Here is a 26,465-nt window from a genome sequence, read left to right on the forward strand (position 1 = left end):
CACTTTAAAAGTAGAAATAGGGAAAGTATTTGGACAAGAAGAAGAAAAAATGCTTCCTAAATACATTAGTGCATTCAAATGAACTTCTTGTAGTAATCACAGCTACTGAAAAATGTAAAAATGTGTGCAAACCCTGTCTGTCCATCAGCATAAGTTGATTAGGAAGGATTTGTTTTAACATTGATTTTATCATGCTTACTCTAAAAAACTTTCTTAACAGTTCTTTACTAACCGTTTAACGTTTTACTTGTATGTTTTATTTATTTGTTTTTTCCGAAAGGAACAGATTATCTGAGAGTATTTGTTTCATGGCTCAAAAATGTTAAAGTCTCGTCCCATCATCTTTTTATATATTTTCAAAGGGTTCAAAGTGGTCTCTTAGATAGGAATCAGAATCAGAATCCTTTTTATTGTCATTGTACATGGTGATATAATGAAATTGCAGCCGGCTTGGAGTGATGAAGATAGAATTATGCAGTTTTTTTTAGTTTTTTAGGCAAAAAAGAAAATAAAAAAATCAGTGTTTTTTAAGACATAGTTTCTGCCTCTGAGTTGTGGGCTGGATTGTTGGTGTGGAGTAAGCCTTCCCCTATTCCCCATCATCCCTTTGTTTACACTCTCTCCTGCCAGTTTACAGACCCTCACAACCCCAAACTAACATTGGTGGGAAATATTTGAGCTATCCAGTTCTTTCTTTTTTTTTTTTTTTTTTTTAGCCGTACAGTTCTGAGCCAAATGTCAGATCGGAGAAGGAAAACGAAGAAGTACATGGATCTAGTCGTCTATAAGTGAAGGCGTCAGAATGGAGCGGAGCTGGGAGCGTGTTGCTTGTCGTAGTAGATTCTATGTCACACCTACAAACTCCACTTTTTGTATGGTTCTGATTCACAAGAATTTGAATAAAGAAATACTCAGAAATGCAATTTTAAGTTTAATTTTCTTATATGTCCTGTATCAGAAAAATTTTCTCTTCACAACAACAAGTTAATAAAATCCAAAAACAAAGTTTTCATTGGAGTGGCTCTTTAAAAAGAAAAATCTGTCTGATAATCATAATACATAAAAACAAAACTAAAAGTTTGATCATTCATTTGCAAAATCCTTACAAAATTATATTAAAATACTAATTATTTTTCTATATACAGAATTACAACACATCTTCAATTTCACGAACAACTTCAATTGCTTGTCCATAATATAGGAAAATGTGTTCTTCTGGCTTTTTCTTTTTAAACCTGTAGGAACTAGCGTTTTCTTATAGTATGCCTTTTTTTTTTTCATTTCAAGGCTATTCATGTTAAACCACGACATTCCTACCATCATGTAAATGCTTCCAGTCCAAGTCAACTTAAACACAATTTCCAAGCTTTGCCAGCTGGACTTAAAGATATTCAGTGACTCTGTCAGGTGATTTATTCCTGCTTCGTTCAATTTTACATGGAGCTTTCTTCTCTTGAGCTTCACTGGTTTGCTTGTTAAGATTGAATGTGCGTGGGGAAGATTCTTCCTTTTAAGCAGACTTGAGTTTGGGCATTCAGTTTAAAATTGACTAGCTGTCACCAGATATTGATTTCCTCTCGCCTACTTAGTTCATAGCAATAAGCCGAGGGTAAATCCCAGGGTGCCACGTCCGGCAGTTGCTGCATGAAGTGCTGTAGTGAACTAATGGGATGTTTAGTTCTCTTTCTTGAGGCAAAACTTGGGGTTCTTCAAATAGCCTTGAAGAATTGTCCCAGTATTCGCATAAATCCATGCCTATGAAGGAATATTTACATTCTTATAATAAATAGGTTTTTTTTTTTGTAGGTCAATATTTGTTCTAAACTAAGTTGTTGTATTTCCTTTAAATAGAAAAGTAGTTGTTATTTTACTTTGAATTACTGGATTACTGGAAAGCAGGACACAGATGTATTTCCAAAAATACCAGTGGAACTAGAAGACTTAATGTTAGATTGTCTTAAAACAAACGATCAGCTCCTGGATTATATTGTTCATCAGTTGATTAGCAAACATGATTGCTATGATCGCTGTGGTAATGAGCTCTCTAAGAGATTAATGAGAGGATGCTTGTTAACAAGGAAAACACCTGCAAGGGCAGATGCTGTGTGTGAAGTGTGTGTAGGTGTGATGTGGGATTGGACATCATCCAAGAGGTGCTTTGTACCAATACCTGCACTTGTAACCACTCCGGTCAGAGATTTAAAGAAACTGATGTCTGGTCCGTGTGCACACTGTCTAGTTGGGTGACATATTGCACATATTTTTTGATTCATTTTTGTTTTTGTCATACCAGAATGTGTTTTGGTGCCAATGGACAGTGGAAATATGAGTAATGTGATTTTTTTTTTTTTCTTCTTGAGAACAGTATTCAGGAAGGAGAATATGCAAACAGATCACAGAACTGGTTTTCTGCAGTCACAATGAACTGTTCTTAGAGGATTACTTCACATTCAATTAAAACATACATTCTGTGTGCATGACAGCCATTGCACACTAATAAATCGAGGGAATTATAGCTGTATGGATTGCCAAACCTTTTATTCCAGATTAAGTAAAGAATACCTCAAATCCACCAAAAAGTTTGTTATTTCTTAAATATCTACTGCATATAAAAATTCACAATTCAGATTCATTTAAAAATGGCTAGATATCTATAACCCTTGTGCTATGTTGTGGGGTCAAAATGACCCCACCCTTACATTGATGAGTTGGTTATCCATACCACTACAAAGGTGGATAAAGATGGAGAGGATTTTGTGTAATCCATGGACATCAGTGAAGATCAAAAATCATTGAAGAAATAAGGTTCAGCGCACTGTCTAGTGGGGTCTAGATGACCCCACTCCAAATGTTAAAGTGCCTTGGATAGCACAAGGGTTTAGTTTCAAACAGAGTTTGATTTTGACACCCAAAAAAACATTTACCGTATTTTCCGCACCATAACGCGCACTTAAAAGCCTTGATTTATTTTAAAAGACGACAGTGCTATTTCTGGTTGTGCTTGGTCGTGTCGAAGAGTTGCGAATAAAGTTGGGTATTATTGTAAATATGCTAATGTGGCTAACCAGTAGTCATGTTAGACAGTTTTTATGTGTTACTAACAAGGTTGGGAGTTAGGGTAGCCACAGTAACATAGTTCGTAGCGTCATCAGTCTACTTTTTTCAGACGAACTGGCTAACTCATCAGTAATGCACGTTTGCTAAATTCTCTTGAACTGGCCGAGAGAATTAACCTTTTCCCTCCTCTGGAGAAAGATTTGAAACTATAAATACATTTTTTTTTTTAAAAAAGACATGCTGAGTAAGAACTACATAAGAAACAAGACAAAGTAGAGGAAACAACTTGCTGAATATTAACAGTGCTGACTTGCCCTTAGACGATAAAGTAGGAATATCTCAAAATGATTACTTCATTGGTACGCGGTTTTTCATGTTATTTTATTTTTTTGCATCTTGCATTACTTTAAACCCTCTTCATGCAGTTTTTGTGCCCTAACAGCTGTGAAATGTTCCATCTTTGGCTCTTTTTGTGTTCCAAGTGTCATTAGCATCCCTGTGGCAGTGCCTTCGTAAATGCACAGAGATGGAGGCTCACCTAAATGGCAGCAAGGTAGAAGTAGACAATGCAGTGCAAGTGGATAATGGTATGCATTTGTCTCTTTGACTCACACACTGAATGTAAATGGAGACAAAAAATGGTAATGCAGCAAAGAAAGCAGAAAAAAAGAGGAAACAGCATGGCACAGGAGAGAAACAGAAAGGAAACACTAATGAGATAGAGGAGAGCAATCACTTATTCAACTGATTGCATAGATAAGGGATAATTTATCATGAATGTGCACTTAGCTTTCTTTGACTTGGATGCTCCAGCTTTGACCAGCAAGTGTTTTTTCAGGAGATTGCTGGAATTACAATTTGGTGCCCTAGTATTATGCAAATAGCTGACGGCCAGCTCCTAATTCATAGATTGCTCTCAATGGTGCCTCACAAAACCATTGTCCCATAATTAATGAGTCATTTCTATGTTTTGTTTCTTTCAGTCTGCTACTGTTCTTTGTAAATAAAAGGGAATACAAAACTCATTTAAAAACATCAAAATTTTTCAAATTAACCATCATAGTTTTTGTAAAAACAACGTATTTTTCTTTATTTACTGTATTAACAAAGCAGAAAAAACCCTAAATGACATTGTAGTTTACAAAATAATCCACCCATTGAGATTAAATCATACCATTTGTGGTTTTGTGACTAGACAAATGGCTTTTGTTTGGCATGTGGTTGTTATGGTTGATTTTTGTGTTTATGCTACTAAATATGAGCATCTTTATAACAGAAAATTGATGATAAAGAAATTATGTAACAATCACTTGCCATTTTTGTGGGTTAATATTTTTATTTAAAAAAAAAAAAGGAAAAAAAGGGTGCTGGACCACTACTATCCCCTTATACAACTGAATCTCACATCTGTGTTGCACCCTTCTTTTTTGAATGCAGCTGTTTGCATAGATTAACATCAACGCTATTTACAGTTGTTCACTTTTTTTAATGCCTGTCTTCTTCATTTTGAAGGCACATGTTTGATAACGGGTGATTGACAGCACCTTTCAGAAGTTGTGGGCAGTTTTCAAGAGTGGCTTTTGTCTATCAAGTTTGTTTTCTTTATTTTTATCTTTGTAAAAATGTATTCCTTTCATCTGCTTTTAGTCTAAGTTTTATTACTAAGAGCTGAAGGTAACCCAGTAAAAATGAAAAGAAATCAGAGCTTGACACCCATGTGTGAAAATGTGAAAAGGCATCCTCCATATGCACAAGTCGAGGCTTCCATTTGCTCATCTGTCCATCTGTCTGTTATTGTATTACCCATCCCTTTAACCTGTCTGCTCTTCCATTCATCAAATCTATTATTCATTTTTGATTGTGATTTTTTGATCTATTATTTCATTTTTGAAGCTTCACCAGCAAAAAACTCAATGGAAATATTTAAAAAAAATCTTTTGCTTCTTGCCATTAAGAAGCCAAATGTTTTATATCTTTTTTCAGCATTTTTTCCCAACAGACTCAGACTTAAAATCAGTGCTCTCAATAGCTGTTAATGTGTTGAAGATATTATTTACCCTCCAAACCTCTGCCTCATAGTAGTGAAAGGGAAATATAACATCACATTTGGCAGTAAAATACAAATCCCATTTTCAGCTTGAGTGGATGCAAAAAAAGTCTCTCAAAAGTTTGAGGTAACATGCTAAACCAGGTGGCCACCCCTAAACTATAACACCACCCTATAGGGAGCACCGGATCATACGGCACATTGACCGAGAGAAGGGTCAGAGATACCCAGCCAGCAAGTTCAAGTGGGCCCCATATGGTATAAAAGTGGGCCCCGAATGGGTTTGTGTACAAATTCCGTGGTGGCCCCAACAGTGTGTGTCCACCGGGTGGCTGGCTAGCGTAGCGAGTCAGCCCACTGAGTGCCCACTCAAGACAATGTGCGTAAAAAAGCGAGACCATGAAAGGTCAACCACAAAGAACAAAGGGACAACCACATAATAACAGGTTAAACTGTGTATAGGGCAACAAAAAATGAAGTAAAAAGTACTAAAATGACTGAGTTCATAACCTGTGTTGTGTTTTTAGTATGTGGATTAGCAACATTGTACCAGTCCACTAATGTAACCTTTCACAGTTGATTATGTCCGTTGCAATTCTGAGGCAATCCAACCAAGATTGAACGCGATATGCCTATCTTATATTTATAGCAAACTAAGTAGAGGAATTAATAGTTACAACAACATTAAAAAATTATACAAATAGAGGTCAATGTTTAGGCCATGTATTTTAATACAATTATTTGACATTCTAATCCCCTTGGGCTGTTTTGTGATGAGTACCACCTCGAGCCTGCCCTGCAAATTTGAAAAGCTTGAGGAAGCTGGGAGACAAAGTTTGATTTGGTTGATAGAAGTTGTTCCAAGCCAGGTTTGAGGATGGTAGACAAAACATTCCATCTTGCTTCTTTAGGATTATGAATGTGCCCTCACAAGGATCTCGTCCATGTTTCTGCCTGACACAAAAGTAATGCACGTTTTCTAAAACCACAACACTTGTATGAACACTTTGTGTCAGAGAGGGTAGTTTATCCCGGCTGTTTGGGTTTTCTACTGTAATCTCTGAAGTTCTCCGACTTCTCTCTGCTGTACAGTAAGTATCACCATTTGAAAATAAAAACTTGGTACTTATGGAATCCCACCACTATGGAACCTAAATGAAAAAGCGTCTAAATGGAACCTAGGCAATGTGAATAGTGAGAGTAGCGATAAAAGAATTGGCAAGATACTGATGTTCAAGTATTGAAAAATCTTAAAGTTTACACAACTTTTTTGAATTGTAATAAAAACTAGAAGGAGCTGCATTTCCAGAAGAAAATGCAGGGTTGAATGCTGTACTGCTGAATGAAAGCTGAATTAGCTGAAGAAATGGCTGAATTGTACTGGAAAAACCTTAAAAAGTTAAAGGTGCAAAAGTCCTAGCAGGAATAAGCTGAAAAAGTTGAACATTGTAATAGTAGAATGGCTAAAATAGGTCAAGGTTTGTAGAAGGAGTTAAGCATTAAAGCTGAAATTGTTGAAAAAATGGCTAAACTGTTGAAAATGTGAAGATGTTGCTTATATGGCTAAAAGTTCTAACACAGAAATCAGCATCATCAACTGACTCAAAAAAACACATTGTTTGAGAGTATCATATCGGTAAAAGCTACATGTTATAAGTTGATAGAAAATCCACTTTTTTCAAAATGGTGGCTTTTCTATTGATTTTATCTCCATAGCAACCATTTTATGTTTGGGTCGCCTGGGGATAACGAACAAATCGACGTCAGTTTCAGACAAATCGGAAAAAGTAAATATTTGGACGCCCTTAGCAACGAAGTTTGTTTGCTAACCACGCCCACATTCCATATATGTCCAGATCCAGTGAATTTCAATATGTTCAGTTCCAGGCATGGATGAAGTTTATTGCAATATTTGCTTCAGATTTTGTCATAAAATGGCCACCAAACAGTAGTTTGTGTCGACATCCCATAATGATTTCTAAACGTATTTTATAGTCCAAAGCCTTGTGATCATTTTAATGTTTGAACGGTGTCTCTAGCTAAAAGTATGTTGAAGTTATAATGCTTGAAAGAAACAAAGGTTTTGAAGAATTCTCCATGTATTTAAATGAAGCAGAAATCTTGGAAAATCCTGGAATATCCTGGAATATCTTGAAAAGTTCAAATATTTGAAAGACCAAAAGTAGCAACTGAAAGGAATAAGCTGAAAGGGTTGAACATTGTAATAGTAGAATGGTTCAAATAGGTGAAAGTTTGAAGAAGTTTAAAATCGCCTCACATTTAAGCACAAAATGGCCGGCAAACTTTAGGTGGTGTTGCCATCCCATAATAATTTTAAGCGTTAAATTGAAGTCCAAAGCCTTGTGAACATTTAAATGTTTGAACGGTGTCTCTATCTGAAAGCATGTTGAAGTTACAATGGTTAAAACAAAAAAGGTTTTCAAGGATCATCCTTGTATTTAAATGGAGCATAAATCCTGGAAAATCTTGGAATATCCTGGAATATCTTAAAACGTTGAAGGATTTGAAAAACCAAAAGTCATAGCAGTAATAAGATGAAAGAGCTGAACATTTTAAAAGTTGAATGGTTAAAATAGGTTAAAAATTGTAGGAGTTAAGTGCCGAAAAACGGCGGAAGATGAGCGTAATAAATAAGCAAAGAGAAACAGGAAAACAAAGGGTTGAATGCTTTACAGCATTCAACCAAATATATAAATGCAATTAGATTCTGCAATGCAAATAACCCTTTCTAGTATGCAGTAGACTTTTAGAAACAAGACCACTTATAGGCAGACCCTCATTAACATCATAGTCTTGCAGAAAATTAATAGTAAACACTACCCTTCAGACTGTTTACACCACACGTTTTAAAGAAAAAAAAATAATCTGCAATGCAATTATTCCTAAACTACATATCTGTTTATTCAGACACATTGGTATATATTGTGAGTCATTTTACCCTCAACAAAACAAAGTAACCTGCCCACAAGGTCAGAAAACTATTAATATATCAGCATATTTGCTAAAACTACAAAAGGTTAGACAAGCATGACCTTTGCAATTAAACCAAAATCATGTATTATACATGGAGCATCCACACTGGTCTGTGTGTGCGTGCATATAAATGTCTGCCTGCCTGCAGTTTCATATCCTTGGGCCAAAAAGGGCGTGACCATTATTCATTACTGTCCCCATGGTAAATTAATCCCAACCTTTGAAAGTCAACATAAAACAAACTGGAGTTTCCAAAAAATAAAAATAAAAAATCAGCAATTTGTGATGACCCTGTGATAGATGGGCGGAGGGCCCAAGGTGTGCCACACTCTGCCCCATGACAGCTGGCATAACCTCCAGCCCCTTTCAACCTTCAGCACTACAAAAGAAATCAATTTATGGATAGTAATGGCAGCTGTTACCGTGAATGCGTCCAGCAACACCAATAATCTTTACCATAAAGTGCTTCAGTAGGTACTGAACATTTACTCTCAAAATCCCTGAAAACATGTATTTATTCCTGTAAGTATACACTGTCTGTGAGATATAGTTTTGCATCAATATCTTAAATAAATACATTGTACCAAAATGTCTGCTGACAAAAAAATATACTGAATGTATTTATAAAGTTTCCTGAGTTATTGGATGCGAAGAGTCCAGTAAATCCCATTTTCAAACTTAGTTTGTCTAATTATAAATGAAATAAAAAAACAGCAAAAACCTTTAAAATACTGTAAATCTAGTTTTTTTCTACGTTAAAAACCTGTTAATAAACAGTTTAATGGCAATCTAACTTTATATAAAGTAAAATCCACATCTTTAAACCATTGTTCATTGTTATACATCAGTATAATTAAAATTAAGAGTAGATGGTGCCACAGCTTGCCACAGAACAGGATTTAACAGCTATATGCAACCATTGACTGTTTATGAGAAGTGGACTAAGTGACCCCTTCTTACCTGTGTTCCAATTAGAAAGGACATGTTAGACTGACTGTCTTGGTCTTATGGTGTTCACATGGAGTGTCGCTACACATTACTAACCCGTGTACTCACATGACAAGAGGCTTGGAGCGAAATGTTAAAGTGGTGCAAATCTCACATATCTTGCAGGCTTTTCTATCACAGCTCTATTCTGATGTATGAAAGACTTGGTGTCATAGAATTACAGCCCAAAACAACCTACAATTATGAATTTCTCCTTCATGATCGATTTTCAAACGGCTGGTACTTCTGTTTTTTGAAAAGGATGTTACCCATGAATACATCTCTACCAAATCCATGTCCCTGATTGGTCTAAGTTCAACTTGTTTAACTTTCAGTTTGTACTTAATGGCTGGGACTTTTGTACGTAGAGCCCCAAAACTGACTTAAAAACTTGCGTAGCGATGTGTGAACACAAGAGTTTTGAACGCAGAAGCCCCAAATGCATGCGTCTAAACTGGCTTTCCATTGAAAGCAGTCGCTTGAACGTGTGTTTCCAAACCCGGTGTGAGCTTAGGATCATATCCTTAATACTTAAGAATGCTGTTTCTTTGCAGCATATTTCTTTTTAATTTCTGATAACAAATAAGTAGGAGCAAATTGTATTCATAGGTATTCATCATTTACACAAACAAGACAGGAGCAAAGAGTTGCACCTTGAAATAAACATGTTTAAAACCACTATGAATGCTAAACCTGTTAAGTAATGACATTAGTTAAAATGATGCACCATATTCCCTGCTATTTAAAAATAAAATATTCATCATGAGCTAAACAGCATTAGGTAATGTTAAGTTCTGAGCGGAAAGCAGAATAATTTGGAAAATACAAGAAAACAGATTTGCAGGGCACATCAACTGCAGCTGGGATCTTGCTGGAACAGGCTTTTTTTTGCAGACATCTTTATCCTGTGTCTGTCTGGCTGTCCAACTGTAATAATGTTCATCCCTTTTTTGTGGGGGGGGGGGGCCCACACTTTCAAATCTCCCTTGGCCCCCCAAATCTTTATGGACCTTCAGCATGTTGTCATGGAAACAAGGAGTAGACATGCCACATGGTTCCCTGCTTTGAATACAATTAACATGCAGCCTCATTTATCTTCTTTTTATTTTCCTTAGGAGGGGGTATAAGTGCACGAGAAGCCTTTTCAGATAATTAGTGTTTAGGAAAAAAAAGGTGTAGAATGTGGAAAATAGATTAGCAGTTGTGGAAATGCAACTGCATTTTAAAGTATTGTTGTAGATTGGGGAGTTTCGCATGGATGACAAAAATACATAGTTATGAGGAAATTGGACAAGAAAGAAATAAAATCAAATAAATTGACTTCTATAGCCTATTTAAACAGGAATAACTTATTTTATTTTAGAAAATAATAAACATAACCTCTATGAATATCAACAAATGTGTGTGAACTGTTCATTGTTATGCCAAGGGCAATGGAAGAAAGAATTCACTAAGGGAAAAATATGTTCACTGCAAAAAAGTGGCTGCTTAATTAGTCAAATTTTTCAAGTCCTTTATCTGCTTCAAACTGCTTGATATTACAAGGAGGTCTTGACATGTGGGGGAGAGCAGGAAAAATTAGTAAAAACAGCATGAAAAGATTGGTCATTGGGAGAAAAGAGAATTACTAGCCAGGAGAAAAAAAAAAAATCTTAAAGTAGCAGGAATCCAGCCAGGTGACAGCCATGTAGAAGCAGTCGGCTGGAGACAGCCAAACCCTGGAGCCAATTAATTCCCCCCTCATGTTAGATACAAAGGCTTCTGCACTTGACCCTTCTGTGAGCTGACGGGAAAGAAGTAAGGGCACTAGGATGGAGGGTGGGCAGGTGTGTGCCGACAAACTGAACATTTTAGGAGCAAAGATAAAAGAATTGAGTTAAAGCAATAAAATAGGAACCACAAAATAAAGAGGCAAGGTAGACCAGGGCAGGGGTGAGACAAACCAAAGAAGAGAGAATGTGAGCTTGGGAAATGTGACAGAAAAAAAGAGGAGTGGCCTGAATAGATGAAAACTGGAAAATGCAAAGTGAGGTTATCCGAAAATGAAAATGTATCACGTGTGGCGTTTATTTTCCTGCAGCTGGTGTGCCAGTCTCTAAATATCTGATTACTAAATCATGGTGCCATTTCTAGGATTTCTTTTTTTTAAAAGAAAAAAAAAACCTTTGTCAACTTGATGTTTTTTTAAAGCTGTTTGCAAAAGCGCATTAGTCTTAATATAATTTTTTTGTAGAGACAGGAACAATTCTACGGAGCCCGTGTCCTGACGTTAAAAAACTAAAATATATATCGTTCCCACAGATTAATATCTTGTTCCCACAAATTAATATCTTGTTTGCACGAAATACTATTCCGTTCCCACAAGATAATATTCCTTTCCCTCAAAATACTATCTCTTTCCCTCGAAATAATTAATTTGTGCAAACGAAATAATTAATTCGTGCGAACGGAGTAATTATTCACGTCATATGTCATTCATAAACATGGATTTGCTCTCCGTCCAGCAGCAAAAGCCGCTTTCAACGGTAACTACCGTGTCTCTGTGACCCACATTCGTTCAAGAAAGGAAAAAGAAAAACAAGAATGATCAGTTTATTATTGTCTCAATGAATATAAGACAAATATCATACCTAGGCTTGCTGCTTTGCCATACGATTCACCGGACATAGCTCCTAGCTCCGCCGCAGAGCTCTTTTCCTTGTCATGCCGGTAGACAGACAGCCAGCTGATATTGTAGTTTAGGGTCAAATAGGAATAATAATATTCAGGACTTGTATTTTATTAAAATACTCTTTAGCAGTCGCTTTACATTCGAAGGCTAGTAGGCTACATGCTAACTTGCCAATCATTTATCCTGTTATTCACGTCATAGATTTACAGCAGATACCATCACATTTCTGTCTGTGTGTGTCTCATCACATTGCATTGTAGACACGGAGGATGTTTAGAGATCAGATTAATTTATTTTAAAAAGCACAAAAGCATTGGTAATCACGTTTTCATGTCTGGGTTCATTCACATCCTGGGAGGCTCTCCCTCCATTTTGCTGCAAAAGACGCTTTCTGGACCAATCACCGTGTCCCTGTAACTGTAGTGTAACAACAAGACCAATGCATCACGTCTTGTGTATGCGTGATGCATGATGGGATAATGCTGACATCCATGTTTGTGATGCAAGGAGCTAGGAGCTAAGCAAACTCCCTGAATGTTCCAGTCCCACTGGAACCAGGCGACATCATCTTTATATATATATATATATATATATATATATATATATATATATATATATATATATATATGAAAATATATATGGAACGCCCCTCTCACCCTCCGCGGGTAATTTCTCCTCCAAACTCGGGTCTTCTACCAGAGGCCTTGGAGCTTGAGGGTCCTGCACAGTATCTTAGTTGTTCCCAGCACTGCGCTTTTCTGGACTGAGAGGTCAGACGTCTTTCCAGATATCTGTTGCGGTCACTCCTCCAGCTTGGGGGTTCCTGCCCCGAGTGCTCCAATTACCACAGGCCCCACTGTTACCTTCACTCTCCAGGCTTTCTCCAGTTCTTCTCTGAGTCCCTGGTATTTCTCCAGTTTCACATGTTCCTTCTTCCTCATGTTCCTATAGCTTGGCACAGCAACATCCAACACAACGGCTGTCCTCTGTTCTTTATCCACCACTACAATGTGTGGTTGGTTCGCCATTACCATCCTATCAGTCTGGATCTGGAAGTCCCACAGGATCTTTGCCCTCTCATTCTCTACCACCTTCTGAGGTGTTTCCCATTTTGACCTTGGGGTTTCCAGTCCATATTCTGCACACATGTTCCTGTATATTATTCCAGCCACTTGAATGTGGCGCTCCATGTATGCTTTACCTGCCAGCATCTTACACCCTTTAGTTATGTGCTGGATTGTTTCAGGTGCCTCTTTGCACAGCCTACACCTTGGGTCTTGTCTGGTGTGGTAGATCTGAGCCTCTATGGCTCTAGTGCTCAGGGCTTGTTCCTGAGCTGCCAGGATGAATGCTTCAGTGCTGTCCTGTAGGCCAGCCCTTTCTAGCCATTGGTAGGACTTCTTGATATCAGCCACTTCAGTTATGGTCCGGTGGTACATCCCATGCAGAGGTTTGTCCTCCCATGAGGATCTGTCCTCCAGGACTGTATCATCTGCTCTCCATTGCCTGAGACATTCACTGAGCACACTGTCAGTTGGGGCCTTGAGCTTGATGTACTCATGCATCTTGGATGTTTCATCCTGGATAGTGGCTTCTACGCTCACTAGTCCTCGGCCTCCTTCCTTGGAATCCTCCATGCATGGTGAGGAGCTTTCGTGTTTTAACATCCTAGGTCTGTATCTCTTCCTTTGGCCATCTTATTATTCCTGCAGGGTATGTGATAACTGGCAGTGCTTGGTGTTTATTGCCCAGGTCTTATTTTTGCCAATGAGCTGGCTTCTCAGGACTTGCCTTACTCGTTGGAGGTATTTAGCTGTTGCAGCTTTCCTTGATGCCTGCTCCAGGTTGCCATTTGCCTGCGGAATTCCAAGGTACGTGTAACTGTCCTCGATGTCTGCTTTTGTTCCTTCTGGCAGTGAGACCCCTCCTGTGTGGACTACCTTGCCTCTCTTTGTCACCATCCGGCTGCATTTCTCGAGCCCGAATGATATCCCAATGTCAGTACTGTAGATCCTGGTGGTGTGGATCAGGGAGTCAATGTCACGCTCGCTCTTAGCATATAGCTTGATGTCATCCATGTAGAGGAGGTGACTGACGTTGGCCCCATTTCTGAGTCGGTATCCATAGCCAGTCTTGTTTATTATTTGGCTGAGGGGGTTCAGACCTATGTAGATCAACAGTGGGGAGAGAGCATCACCTTGATATATCCCACATTTGATGGACACTTGTGCAAGTGGCTTCCCATTGGCTTCAAGGGTGGTTTCCCACAGCTTTATTGAGTTTCCTATGAAGGCTCTTAGAGTCCTGTTGATGTTGTACAGCTCCAAGCATTCAGTGATCCATGTGTGTGGCATTGAGTCATAGGCTTTCTTGTAATCAATCCAGGCTGTGCACAGGTTGGTGTGTCATTACCTGCAGTCTTGAGCGACTGTTCTGTCAACCAGGAGTTGGTGTTTGGCTCCTCTGGAGTCTCCACCATTGCCCTTCTGTGTGTTGCTCATGTATTGATCCATGTTTCTATTTATCTTGGTTGCAATGATGCCTGACATGAGCTTCCATGTTGTGGACGGACAGGTTATTGGCCGGTAGTTGGATGGGACTGCACCCTTTGAGGGATCCTTCTGGATTAAGATCGTTCGCCCTTCCGTTAGCCATTCGGGGTGAGTCCCATCTCTTAGCAGCTGGTTCATTTGTGCTGCCAGGCGCTCATGGAGTGCGGTGAGTTTCTTTAGCCAGTAGGCCTGTATCATGTCAGGGCCCAGTGCTGTCCAGTTCTTCATACCTGAGACTCTTTCTTGGATGTCTGACACTGTGATGGGCATGACAGGATGCAGACATTTGAATGTTTCAATGACTTTCAGTGTTAACTTGTGCTAGCCTCAGACAGAAGCATAGCTTACAAGTCTGTGGACCTTACTAACCACTACACGCACAGTGTAGTTTTTCTGTCATTATCTCTCACTCTAATACCATTTTGCTTATTAACACAACTGTTGCTGTACATTTTCACAGTAACTTTCACAGTCTGGCTAACACACAATGGCTAGCAATGACAATTTCTATAAATTCAACCAAATCAGTTTTACGTGAGTTTGTTAAGAACACATTATTAGGCAAAAAAGTAAAATAAAAATAAAACGTGAATGACAAGTTCTTTGTACTTACTGCTATGCTCAATGTGAACAACGTGAGATGGGACCCCTAGAAAAAGGGTAGCATGCAATGTTTTGTTTTGAACCAGTATTTCGACATTCCTTTAACAGTGGCCACTCTCTTAATAAAAGTTAAGTAATGTGTCTTCAATCATTATTACTTGATTATCTCTAATATGGTTAACATGATTTTAATTCATATTGTTGAATTCATATAATACATATTTATTTTACATCCTTTGGAATGGGTTAAGTAATGAGCTCAAACAATGTTCAAATATCCAAATATTCAAGAAAATGTATAAAGAAACTCTGATATGAATATAAGATGACTTAAGGATCAACAGGTGTTTTAATTAGTCCAAATACATATGTGAACTTGATTGTGGTGAAATCATCAAAGCTCTTTTAATTAAAACCAATGAGTATTATATTTTCCAATGTGGAATAAGTATTACTGAAATGTTTTGAATTACAATTAAAAACTATTGATTTTCTTTACTTGTTCCACAATGATAGATAAGATAGATAGATAGATAGATAGATAGATAGATAGATAGATAGATAGATAGATAGATAGATAGATAGATAGATAGATAGATAGATAGATAGATAGATAGATAGATAGATAGATAGATAGATAGATAGATAGATAGATAGATAGATAGATAGATAGATAGATAGATAGATAGATAGATAGATCTAAACTTTATTAATCTCCCAAAGGAGAAATTTATGAATGTGTAGCAATATGTTTACAATGTGTAGCAATAATTAATGGTGTAACCCTTTTGCTATCCTAGGCACTTTAAGTTTGGGAGTTGGGTCATCTAGAGCCACTAGACAGTGCTGTGAACCTTTTTTCTTCAATGATTTGTGATCTTCAATGGTGTCCATGGATTACATGAAATCTTTCCACCTTTATCCACCTTTGTCATGGTAGGGAGAACACGTCAAATTAAGGGTGGGGTCATTTAAGATAGCACAAGGGTTAATGTGAAATGTTCTAATAATAATCAATGATTATAATACAACGGTTACAGATTTCAGTGTTTACTGAAATCATGAAGGAATGTTTTCTGAAGATAATCAATCATTAATAAGCACTTGATTTTGTAATTTGAAAAGAGTCTATCTGATCAGAGCCAGATTACAAAAACTATGTAAAACTATAAAATGAATTGACTCAGGAGGGGTGGGATTATATAAGGTTGCTTCTTATTTTCAAGCTAAAGATCAAGCTCTACTTAACTTTATTTATGGATCACTATATTTAATTAAGCAAATGTGATTTAAGTGTCATTTTTGGTTATTTTATTTTTTTATTTTATTTTCTGATAATCTACCATGAATAGGTTCCAAAGTTAACAGTTATTAGTGTTGTAGTGTTAGGATGGGTACACTGTTTTAAAATCTGCTGCTGGAATGACATCTGGTTGATTTGGTGTCATGGCAATAAGTTAACATGGACGGTTATTTGGAACTGCATACAGCCATCTAAGTCACTAAAAATAACTAGGCCTGTGCAAGACAGCTGGAAATTGACATTGACTGACGCTAAGACTTGAGCCCAGAAAATTCCAAACTAACTAAGTTTTTTGTGCAATATATAGCAACCAGTATGAGGTTGCAATATATTGATTGCAATGCAACATTATATATATATATATATATATATATATATATATATATATATATATATATATATATATATACCAACCGGCTGGGTAGCTCGGTTGGTAAGGTGCAGGACTGTCATGCCGAGAACCCGGATTCCCAGGGCGGAACGAACAATTAATGGTAATGGAAATGGATCAAATACCATAACAATGGAAATTGGGCAATTACCATAACAAAGACGGGCAATTACATCACCCAGTGAGGGTCCTTGGGCAAGACCCTTAACGTTAATTCCTACCTCACAATATGAGAGACAATGAACCACATGTCATGCCGGCTCAGACGTCCCCCTGCCAAACAAGGTCTGCGTCAGGTGCTGAGGGACCAGAGCACCCTGATGGAAAGTGGGCTACTGGACAAGACGGAAATTGACTAGATGTGAGAACAAGGTTCTGGTAGAATGCTACTACTCAAGTAATCCTACCCAGAGGGGTTACATGCAGAGAATGTGGAATGAATGGATGCTTCGAAACCCACAATCAAGGCTAACTGCCAAACAACTGGTAGCCCAGTGCTCTAACATCCACAAACGGCAACTCCTATCACAACTTGAGATTGAAGCGATACAATACAATGCCACGGGACAGCCAGAACAACAGGTCAGAGAGGAGGTTATACCACACTCCCACCCTGAGATTGGGTACACAGCCCCAACAACCACAATTACGCTGAGCAAGGCAGCAACTGACCTGAAAGACAAGATCATGTCTACAATGAACACTAGGCAACACCGACACCAACTACAATGGTTAAGTGACGGACCTGAAAGTCTACTGGAAACTGTGAATGAAGCATTGAGGGCAATTCCTACCACAACCATCACAGAAACCAATGAACTGGTTTACACTTCAGCAGCAGTGATCCTTGAGATGCTTGGCTACAAGAGCAACCATGGAAGAAAACAGTACCCACCATGGAAGCAACGGTTAGAGGCCAAAATCAAGGCAACTCGGAAGGATGTGAGTAAGCTGACAGAGGCTCAAAGAGGTACAATGAGAAAGCAAGTACCTAAGAGATACAGGCAGATGCCCATACCTGAAGCACTGGAAACTGCCAAACAAAGGCTCCTAGCCTTGAGCAGCCGCCTAAAGAGGTACACAAGAGACAATGAAGCCAGACGAATAAACAGGCTCTTCGCAACTCAACCTGCAAAAGTGTACGCTCAGTGGCAGGGTCAAAACAGCCGAGCAGACCCACCAAGGCTAGAAACTGAACAGTACTGGAAAAGTATATGGGAGTGTAACAAAGTGGCATTTGTTACTTGTGTGCCTCAACTTGCGTCCACTTGATTTTTACCTGTTTTTCTGCTCACTTGCTTCCTCACCAGGGCATATTTGGACAAATGTTTGTTAAGCTGCTTGGCAGCCATTTTGAATGTTCAGCTGAAACCATTTTGAAAAGGGTGTTTTGCTGTTAACCCCGCATCCCTTCGGTAATGGTTTGAACCAATTGGGGCAAGGCTATATAAGCAGAGGTGTTTGCTCAGTGTGTAGGAGGAGTTGTAATTGAAAACACGTTTGATTGTGAAGAATAAAACTGTTAACTCCAAACAAACCAAGACCCAGACTGGTTACTTCAGCACAGCCGCTTCTGCTATTCTGTCACAAGTGGTGTCAGAAGTGGGATATACCCACGCCTCTTTCGAGACAGCTCGCCTTGCGGAGATCTTCACTTCAGCCAGAAAAGGATCCAGAAGAATCTACCTAGGCCGGGAAACCCATGATGCCCATTCAAGTGAGTCCTTTGGGGGTGATCGGGGGTCTGGTCAATTACAGAATAGAAATGTTGATAGTAGATCTCCCTCTCAAACTGTAAAAAAACAACCTACTTTTAAAGTAGGTGTAGAGGAGCGGAGATGTTTTCATTGTAATGATTTAGGCCACACCCAGTATTTTTGCCCACTGCTAAAGACTAAACATTCCCTTCTGAGTTCTGTTCCAAGACCAGCAGGTGATCGGGCCTTCAGCACCGTTGGAATACAGGGCTGTACGGTACCTGTTCTGGTTAATGGTAAACATGGTGAAGCTTTGCTGGACTCAGGCTCTTTCCAATGTCTCGTACATGCCAGTATGATTCCACAGGAAATGTCCACGGTTGTGTCCACGGTCATGAACAGGTATATCCCACAGCTGATGTTTATTTGACTGTAGGGGGTCAAACTTATTTTACATCAGTTGCTGTAGTTTCAACATTATCATATTCTGTCATATTGGGTAATGATATACCCACACTTTATGACCTTATGCACCACTCAACCACTCAGATTTCAAGTGCGATGTTTGGAGAGTCACCCCAATCTGAGATAAGTAACCATGTTATGGAAGGGGTAAAAGCCTGTCATGTGGTCACAAGAGCACATAATGCAAAAATGCTGGAGGAACTACCTTTCTATGATGATGAGTGGGAACAAAGTACTGTTAAACTTAAGAAACCAAAAATGCAGAAAAGGAGGGACAAGTTAAATGGTTCACAGGGAAAATATGAATTAAAGCTACCTCAGCCTAATGTTTCTCTTGATTTTGAAGTTCCCAAAGACATAGGAGCTTTGCAAAGAGAAGACCTCACTTTGAAACCTTGGTTTGAAAAAGTAACTGAAATTGATGGGGTAAAAACAGGCCAAGTTACTTGTCTTGATGATGATGTTTATGTAATCAAAAAGGGTATTCTGTACCAGAAACGTGGGAAAAAGGATGCACTTGCCCTTCCCCTGCTGTTCAGAAAGAAAGTCATGGAGCTTGGGCATTCAATTCCCTGGGCAAGTCATATGGCGTTCCATAAAACCTTAAGTAGGATCACAAACCATTTTGTCTGGCCAGGACTGTACACTCAACTCTCTGATTTTTGCAGCTCTTGTGAAACATGCCAGATGACCTCACTGAAGGGGGTAGCTCGTGCTCGACTCCGCAATATGCCAATTATTGAGAACCCCTTTGAACGAATTCATTCATTCATTCATCTTCTTAACCGTTTATTCCCTTTTGGGGTCACGGGGTTGCCGGAGCCTATCCCGGCCACTTGGGCGTAGGCAAGGGATACCCTGGACTGGTCGCCAGTCTGTCGCAGGGTGGAATATCCTCAATCACACATCCATTCACACTCACACCCACACCTATGGACAATTTAGAGTTGCCAATCAACCTATGTAGCATGTTTTTGGACGGTGGGAGGAAGCCGGAGATCCCGGAGAAAACCCACGCATGCACGGGGAGAACATGCAAACTCCACACAGAAAGGTCCCCCATTGATGTTGTGGTTTTTTTTCCATGTCCCCCAGCCGGGTCTTGAACCGGGGGCCTTCTTGCTGTGAGGCAAGAGCGCTAACCACTGCGCCACCGTGCAGCCCCCTTTGAACGAATTGGCATGGATATTGTGGGCCCCTTAGAGAAAAGCTCCTCAGGTAACCGTTACATACTAGTTATCTGTGATTATGCCACCCGCTATCCAGAAGCTTTTCCACTCAGATCAATTAAAGCAAGAAATGTGGCGAACTGTCTCTTGCAGTTGTTTTCTAGGGTGGGAATTGTTAAAGAAGTCCTCACTGATTGTGGAACCAACTTTTTGTCTAAGCTGTTGAAGGATGTTTATAAGTTGCTAGGGGTTAGGGGAATCAAGACCACCCCATATCACCCCCAAACGGACGGGCTGGTGGAGAGATATAATCAGACTCTAAAGAGCATGCTCCGAAAGTTTGTTTCCAAAACAGGTGCTGACTGGGACCAGTGGCTGCCCTATCTTCTGTTTGCCTATCGTGAAGTTCCACAGGCATCCACAGGCTTTTCACCTTTTGAACTGCTCTACGGTCGCCAGATCAAAGGGCCCCTGGATCTCCTAAAGAACTACTGGGAGGACCCCAAGTCACAAGGAGAAAATGTTGTGGCGTATGTGGTGAAAATGAGAGAGCGACTGGAGGAAATGGCAACCTTGGTGCAGGAGAATATGAAAGCTGCACAGAAACACCAAAGGACCTGGTATGATAAAAAAGCTCGGGAGCGAACCTTCACTCCGGGCCAAAAGGTGTTGCTGTTGCTCCCAACCAGTGAGAACAAGCTTCTGACCAAATGGCATGGACCTTATGAGATCACCAGAAAGGTGGGTGATGTGACCTATGAACTGTTCATGCCTGAAAGACAAAAGAAACATCAGCTTTTTCATGTCAATCTTTTGAAAGTATTTCTCAGCAACCAGGAGACGGTTTCCCAGCAGTTCTTTGTTCGGTCAGTGACAGATGAGGAGGAGACGGAGAAGTTCTTTCCCACGAGCACTCCAACTGCTGCTTCAGTCAACCTCTCTCATCTGTCTTTTCAAAAACAAGAAACAATCATGTCGCTCTTAGATCCACAGCTGTTTCAGGAAACTCCGGGCTTCACATCACTGGTCCAGCATAAGATCCAACTGAAGGAGGAGGCCCCTGTGAGACAACGGAGTTATCGCATCCCTGAGCGATTGGTGCCAGTGTTGCAACAAGAAATTGAGTTGATGCTCTCAATGGGTATTATTGAAGCCTCCAGCAGTGAATGGTGTAGCCCTATTGTGCTTGTACCAAAGAAAGATGGCTCACTAAGATTCTGTATTGACTTCAGATACCTGAATGCCATTTCCAGCTTTGACCCGTATCCAATGCCAAGAGTGGACGAACTTTTGGAAAGAGTGGGCTCAGCAAAATACATCACCACACTCGACCTGAGCAAAGGATACTGGCAAGTGGCTTTGGCTCCAGAGGCCAAGGAGTTAACTGCATTCAGGACACCATTTGGTATGTACCAATTTAGGGTGATGCCCTTCGGCCTTCAAGGGGCACCAGCAACCTTTCAGCGGCTCATGGACTATGTTTTGAGAGATGTGAATGAGTTTGCTGCTGCATATCTCGATGATGTTGTGGTGTTTAGCCGATCCTGGTCTGATCATGTCTCCCACCTTAAGGATGTTTTGCAGTGCATCCGAACTGCTGGATTAACCATCAACCCGAAAAAGTGCGCTTTGGCTCATTGGGAAGTGGAGTATCTGGGATTCGTCATTGGGTTTGGACAAATAAAGCCTCAGGTGGATAAGATGGAAGCCATTCGTTCCTTCCCAATTCCCACCACAAAGAGGAAAGTGAGAAGCTTCATTGGGTTGGCGGGATGGTATCGGAAGTTTATCCCCCGTTTTTCGGGGAGGTCAGTGGTGTTGCAAAATCTAATTAAGAAATCGGCCCCAACACCGCCTTCTGCGACCTCAAGGAAGCAATTTGCACACAGCCGATCCTTCATACACCAGACTTCTGCAAGCCATTCATTTTACAGACTGATGCCTCAGGAGTCAGTCTTGGAGCGGTTCTTCTTCAAGAGGTCGATGAGGACAGAAGACCTGTGGCGTTCCTGAGTCGTAAGTTGCTGGACAGAGAACTAAAATATTCCACTGTGGAGAAGGAATGTCTAGCCATGAAGTGGGCCATTGAGTCTTTCCGATATTATCTGCTTGGGCGCCACTTCATCCTGGAGACAGATCATCGTCCCCTGCAATGGCTGAACCGCATGAGAAATGCCAACACACGCCTTGCTGGGTGGTACCTTTCATTGCAACCTTATAATTCTACAGTGCATTATCGATCTGGCCGTTGTAATGTTGTTGCAGATTGTTTGTCGAGGAAAATGGAGATTTGAACTGCTGTGTCTAGTTCAGGGGGGGGAGGAGTGTAACAAAGTGGCATTTGTTACTTGTGTGCGTCAACTTGTGTCCACTTGATTTTTACCTGTTTTTCTGCTCACTTGCTTCCTCACCAGGGCATATTTGGACAAATGTTTGTTAAGCTGCTTGGCAGCCATTTTGAATGTTCAGCTGAAACTATTTTGAAAGGGGTGTTTTGCTGTTAACCCCGCATCCCTTCGGTAATGGTTTGAACCAATTGGGGCAAGGCTATATAAGTAGAGGTGTTTGCTCAGTGTGGATGAGGAGTTGTAATTGAAAACACATTGGATTGTGAAGAATAAAACTGTTAACTCCAAACAAACCAAGACCCAGACTGGTCACTTCAGCACAGCCGCTTCTGCTATTTTGTCACAAGTTGTGTCAGAAGTGGGATATACCTGTTCATGACCATGGACACAACTTATTGTGGCCTACTTGCCGTTTTGTTTTTCCTGTGGAATCATACTGGCATGTACAAGAATAAAACTGTTAACTCCAAACAAACCAAGACCCAGACTGGTCACTTCAGCACAGCCGCTTCTGCTATTCTGTCACAAGTGGTGTCAGAAGTAGGATTTAAATCTGTGCTGAGTGACTAACATGATGACCAGAGGTGCAAAAAAACCAGACCAGGAGAGTGAGCCTGATGATGGAGTGGGACCATCGGATGACCGAGGAGCCATGGCAGCAATAAGCCCAGCAGACAGAATGGAAGAGCTGGCAGAGCTGGTGAAAACCTTGGTCCAGTCTCAAGCAGCCAGAGACAAGAAGCTGGAAAAGGAATTCTCCCTCCAGGAACAAAGATGGAGAGGCATGCATGACCAATTCCAGCAGATCCAGCAACAGGTGACTGCAATGCAGGAAGATCATGGCAGCAGAGCGTCTGTGGAAGGTGACGACCATGATGAAGGAGCCAGTATGGACCCAGGTGGCCAGAATTTTAGGCATCTGAAAGAGCCTAAACTTCACCCATTAACATCGGATGATGATATTGAACACTTTCTCACCACATTTGAAAGAATGGCTCAAGTATGTCGGTGGTCCAGAGAAGAGTGGGCGGTTCGTTTGGTGCCCCTTTTGACAGGAAAGGCCCGTGCTGCTTATGTGCTTATGGACATTTCAGATGCAGAAGACTATGACAAGGTGAAAGATGCAATCTAGCCAAATATGAGATCACAGCTGACACCTATCGACGCCGGTTCAGATCCCTGAAGATTGATCCAGGAGAGACACCACGTGAGCTTTATGTTCGGCTGAAGGACTTGTTTGGAAGATGAGACAGAAAGAGAAAGAAACAGAAAGAGACAGCACATAACAGTAATGCCCAGTGGCTGGTCTCCCTGAGAAAAGAACATAGCAACCTCCCTGAACAGAATCCAGTAACCATCACAGTGGCAGACATCCACGAAAGAGTCTCAGGTATGAAGAACTGGACAGCATCGGGCCCTGACATGATACATGCCTACTGGCTAAAGAAGCTTACCGCACTCCATGAGCGCCTGGCAGCACAAATGAACCAGCTGCTAAGAGATGGGACTCACCCCGAATGGCTAACGGAAGGGCGAACGATCCTGATCCAGAAGGATCCCTCAAAGGGTGCAGTCCCATCCAACTACCGGCCAATAACCTGTCTGTCCACAACATGGAAGCTCATGTCAGGCATCATTGCAACCAAGATAAATAGAAACATGGATCAATACATGAGCAACACACAGAAGGGCAATGGTGGAGACTCCAGAGGAGCCAAACACCAACTCCTGGTTGACAGAACAGTCGCTCAAGACTGCAGGTCATGACACACCAACCTGTGCACAGCCTGGATTGATTACAAGAAAGCCTATGACTCAATGCCACACACATGGATCACTGAATGCTTGGAGCTGTACAACATCAACAGGACTCTAAGAGCCTTCATAGGAAACTCAATAAAGCTGTGGGAAACCACCCTTGAAGCCAATGGGAAGCCACTTGCACAAGTGTCCATCAAATGTGGGATATACCAAGGTGATGCTCTCTCCCCACTGTTGATCTACATAGGTCTGAACCCCCTTAGTCAAATAATCACCAAGACTGGCTATGGATACCGACTCAGAAATGGGGCCAACATAAGTCACCTCCTCTACATGGATGACATCAAGCTATATGCTAAGAGCGAGGGTGACATTGACTCCCTGATCTATACCACCAGGATCTACAGTACTGACATTGGGATGTCATTCGGGCTCCAGAAATGCAGCCGGATGGTAACAAAGAGAGGCAAGGTAGTCCACACAGGAGGGGTCTCACTTCCAGAAGGAACAATAGCAGACATTGAGGACAGTTACAAGTACCTTGGAATTCCACAGGCAAATGGCAACCTGGAGCAGGCAACAAGGAAAGCTGCAACAGCTAAATACCTCCAATGACTAAGGCAAGTCCTGAGAAGCCAGCTCAATGGCAAAAATAAGACCTGGGCAATAAACAGCTACGCACTGCCAGTTATCAGATACCCTGCAGGAATAATAAGATGGCCAAAGGAAGAGATACAGACCACGGATGTTAAAACACGAAAGCTCCTCACCATGCATGGAGGGTTCCATCCCAAATCCAGCACCCTGAGACTGTATGCTAGCCGCAAGGAAGGAGGCCGAGGACTAGTGAGCGTAGAAGCCACTATCCAGGATGAAACATCCAAGATGCATGAGTACATCAAGCTCAAGGCCCCAACTGATAGTGTGCACAGTGAATGTCTCAGGCAATGGAGAGCAGAGGATACAGTGCTTGAGGACAGATCCTCATGGGAGGACAAACCCCTGCATGGGATGTATCACCGGACCATAACTGAAGTGGCTGATATCAAGAAGTGCTACCAATGGCTAGAAAGGGCTGGCCTATAGGACAGCACCGAAGCGCTCATCCTGGCAGCCCAGGAACAAGCCCTGAGCACCAGAGCCATAGAGGCTCAGATCTACCACACCAGACAAGACCCAAGGTGTAGGCTGTGCAAAGAGGCACCTGAAACAATCCAGCACATAACTGCAGGGTGTAAGATGCTGGCAGGGAAAGCATACATGGAGCGCCACAATCAAGTGGCTGGAATAATATACAGGAACATGTGTGCAGAATATGAACTGGAAACCCCAAGGTCAAAATGGGAAACACCTCCGAAGGTGGTAGAGAATGAGAGGGCAAAGATCCTGTGGGACTTCCAGATCCAGACTGATAGGATGGTAATGGCGAACCAACCAGACATTGTAGTGGTGGATAAAGAACAGAGGAAAGCCGTTGTGGTGGATGTGGCAGTGCCAAGCGATGGGAACATCAGGAAGTATGAACATGAGAAACTGGAGAAATACCAGGGACTCAGAACTGGAGAAAGCATGGAAAGTGAAGGTGACAGTGGTGCCTGTGGTAATTGGAGCACTCGGGGCAGTAACCCCCAAGCTGGAGGAGTGGCTACAACAGATACCTGGAAAGACCTCAGACCTCTCAGTCCAGAAAAGCGCAGTGCTAGGAACAGCTAAGATACTGCGCAGGACCCTCAAGCTCCCAGGCCTCTGGTAGAGGACCCGAGCTTGGAGGAGAAACCACCCGCGGAGGGTGAGAGGGGCGTTTTTTTTTTTTTTTTATATATACATTGCAATCAGTTCTGAGTTATAGCCTGACAGCCCCTTTTACTATTACAAAAATTTCCTCCTTTATTAAGTTTCCAGCTTCTCCATTGCATGATAGTTCTTCATCTTCCATGCATTTCAAATTGTTTCTAATGTAGAACAGTTTCCAGTTGGAGGTTTCTCAGCATGGCGTTTTCCATTGTCTAGTTATTGAAAAGCAGGTAGTTCATTCCCAAGCTTTGGCAATGTATGCTTGGGCAATTCATTTGACCCAACATTGCCCCAGTACATCAACACACCATATTGTTGGTGTTTGACAAATAAGTATATAGATACAAAGAGAGTGTAAAGTTTGAACGTAGTCTGCAAAGCTTTTTCAGAGTTTCAAATATATGGTAAACAAATGCAGTGCATTTGATTTTTTGCCCTTCAATCACTGCATTGATTTTCCACTTTGTTAGGGAGGTCATCAAAGGCACCGTGATTGCCACTGTGATGTCCATTTCAAATTGCCATCAGTACAAACATTTATTGTAATAAGGGGGAATTATTGAACTGTTTTACGTAGGTACATGGATTTTCAGCCGGTTTGCTCTCTATCCTCCTGCTGTACTGCT

Source organism: Oryzias latipes, chromosome 16, assembly GCF_053564925.1.
Source record: "Oryzias latipes strain Hd-rR chromosome 16, Olatipes_Hd-rR_3.1".
Classification (NCBI taxonomy): Eukaryota; Metazoa; Chordata; class Actinopteri; order Beloniformes; family Adrianichthyidae; genus Oryzias; species Oryzias latipes.